This window comes from Otolemur garnettii, unplaced genomic scaffold, assembly GCF_000181295.1.
Source record: "Otolemur garnettii isolate 467f Iridium unplaced genomic scaffold, OtoGar3 scaffold00025, whole genome shotgun sequence".
NCBI lineage: Eukaryota > Metazoa > Chordata > Mammalia > Primates > Galagidae > Otolemur > Otolemur garnettii.
This window is the reverse complement of record NW_003852420.1, coordinates 9,142,670-9,146,025: the sequence shown is the minus strand read 5'-3', so window position 1 is coordinate 9,146,025 and position 3,356 is coordinate 9,142,670.

The window sequence follows — 3,356 nt, the reverse complement described above, 5'->3', positions numbered from 1 at the left end:
TATAGGCGCCGAGCCTCAGGCTGTTCTTAAACACCTAAACTTAAGCAAACCTCCCACCTTGTCCTCCCAGAGGGCTGGAATTATAGGCATGAGCCACCATGCCCGGCCATGTTTAGCAGTTTTTGACAATTACTGTTTGTGGGCTGCTGTGCCATAGCTGTGATGACCAGCAGATGTAAAGGTGTTCTCTGCCTTCATAGAGTGCGGACTTTAAATTAAGTAAAGAGAAGCGGGTAAATTCAAGCCGGCAAGAATATCATGAGGAACAAATGAGTGACAGGGCAATCATTTCTAAAGAAAGAGAAAGTGTAAGAAGCGGCAGGAGGGTTTCATTTTATGTAACTTTCTTATATGCGTGTACGATTAAAAATGGATTTTAGAGGCATGAAGGAAAAAATCAGGTTAGGAGTTAGTTACTTACTGGATTCCTAATTAAAAATGTAGCGATGGACTCAGTGCAGGTAGCTAAGTGGCTAGGGCACCAGCCACCTACACCGGAGCTGGCAAGTTCGAACCTGTCCTGGGCCTGCTGAACAACTGCAGCCAAAAAATAGCTGTGCGGGTGCCTGTAGTCCCAGCGACTGGGGAGGCAGGGGCAAGAGAATCACTTAAGCCCAAGAGTTTGAGGTTGCTGTGAGCTGTGACGCCACAGCACTCTACCGAGGGCGACATTTAAAACTCTGTCTCAAAAAGAAAAAAAAAATGTAGCAGATGGAAGCCCGGTTCGCAGCTGTCTAAGGGTCTCTGCTTTTCTTACGTGATGGATCTGATGTAGCTCAGAGGTGCCTTTACTTTTGTGAAGATTGCATTCTGCTTTACCTCTTGGACACCTAGAGCCATGTTTGTGGCTAAATTCAGCCCCTATTTAGATCCTATTCTATTTCCCATTCTCTTGTCTTGTTATCTATAAATTACCTTAAGTTGTTTTTTTTTTTTTGAGATGTAGAATGAATAAATAACTAAGGAAGCCTATAAGAAAGTCATTTATTGTCCCCATCTCTCTACTTTCTCAGCTATAAGATGAAAGACTTAGATTAAGTGGAACTGAGTTTATTTTTTCCTAGTCTAATGTCTTAAGATTGAACGCAGTGTTGTTAATTTAGTCAATACCTAAAAGTAGTAGACTTAAAGACGTCCTATATTAGAACATAAATAATCTGACTTAAAACCACTGGGTGAAAGTCAATATATTAGAGAGTTTTAATTGTAAACACTTCCTCTCATAATAGGGCATTTATTCCATTCTCTGGGTGGTTAGAGCATATAAATGCATGAATAAATATAGGTCATATTTTATGCCATACATATGGTGGTGTACATGAGGTGTTGTGGGACATTGTATTTAATCAATGACACATTTCAATTGCTTTTTAAAAAACCAGCAATTGCAAGAGGGTCCTTATCTAACCAATGCAATCAATATAACATGGTTCTTCATACCCTTAATGAATCCCCAACAATAAAAAGAATGGGCAATTTTTAAGATTTTATAGACCGTATCAAACTTATATTCTTAGAGAATAGATTATGTGTGTTTATTCCTCACCTAAAAACAAACAAAACCCTAAAGAATATTCCAATCCTGTATCTTTATCTGTCAACACTTATTGACCAACAGGGGAAGCTTCACAAATGGAGGATTTGTTTTTCTTGGAAGTGTGTTTTTGTTTTGTTTTGTTTTTTTGGAAGGTGAAGATCTATGTAGGGAGCAAACTTCACCTAATGATTTAATAACAATTAACAGTAGGTGTTATTAACAATTGCTCGGGGCCACAGAGCTAGTACGTTTCTGGGCTGTTTCCATAATAACTTTACCATAAATTCTCGTTAAAGCACATATCTGGTCCTTTATTTATTTTTAATTTTGGTGATCTTCAGTTTGATGATCTAGGGTATCTGACTAAAAATAGATTGGGCTAAAAAATGCAAACTTGCTAAAAAATAAGGAGGCATAAAGGAAAACACTGAAAGGCGGGATGAGAAAATAGATGTATGGTTTTGCCATCTCACTTCACTTTGATGTTTTTTGAAAATGATTTTGATCATTCTGTTCTTAGCACAATATCAAAAGTTTAGTTCCTACCATCACTACTAAAATTTCTGAATCAACTAAGGAAGCTTGCTTTTCAGCAATGAATACGGAATTTATTCTTTCAGAGTGATTAATTTTGATGATTAAGATAAGAATATGAAGGACTGTTATGTTAGTAGGAATTTCATACCTCCAAAGACTTCACTTCCATGGGGGCAAAAAAGTAATAATATGTTTGAAACAAAAAAAGACCACAGTTTACTTTGAGTAGACGCTCTGGCCCAGGGTTTTATTAGATCGGGGAAAAAAAATAATCTTTTAGATAGAAACATCATAGAGAAGACACATAACCTTAACTATGTTAACATTCATGATGAAAAGAGGGTGTGGGCTCGGCACCTGTAGCTCAAGTGGCTAGGGCACCAGGCATATACACTGGAGGTGGTGGATTCAAGCCCACCCCGTGCCTGCCAAACAGCAATGACAACTACAGCCAAAAAACAGTCAGGTGTTATGGCTGGCGCCTGTAGTCCCAGTTACTTGGGATGCTGAGGCAGAAGAATCACTTAAGCCCAAAGAGTTTGAGGTTGCTGTGAGCTGTGGCGGCACAGAACTCTACAGAGGGCAACATGGTGAGACTTTGTCTCAAAAAAAAAAAAAAAGAAAGAAAAAGAAAAGAGGATGCAATTTAGTAACTTTTCAAAGCTTGGTGCTTAGGAATAAATAAAAACAATTATGAAGACACATCAATGAGAGGTGAATAATGAAGATATTCTACAACTCTAGTCATCTTTGAAATTTATTGTATGATTTTTTTTCAATAAAATTGTCTTTTGTTTAGTCTGATACTTAAACTTGTTTGCAAGGCTCAGTGAGCAGGTAATGTTGGGTTTCCAGAATTATGCCGAGAGACACAGGGCCGACACCTTGATAGTGTCAGGGGGTGCGTTCACAGGCAGTAACTAAGTATGCCAGATTTTAATCCCTCGGTGCTATGTTGGAAATTACCAAGACAGGAGAGTGATCAAAGGTCTGGTTGATCCTCTTTTTATCATCTATCTTCACTGATACCATCAATCTAAGAAATGTTCAGGTTAGGAATTATTCACTTCCTCTGTGTGGCCAAAGGTCCATAATAAAAAATCCGGGGAAGGAAGATCCATCTGCTTCTCCAGCAATGATGCCTGTCCCCCAGCAAGCCCCCCAAAGTTCACACTTCTGGACAGTTGGAGATTCTGCTAACATAAATCATTTGAACCAGCTGTGGGATAAGGGCTAAAGATAGCCAGGATGAAATATCTCTGTTTTCCAAACTAACTCTTGT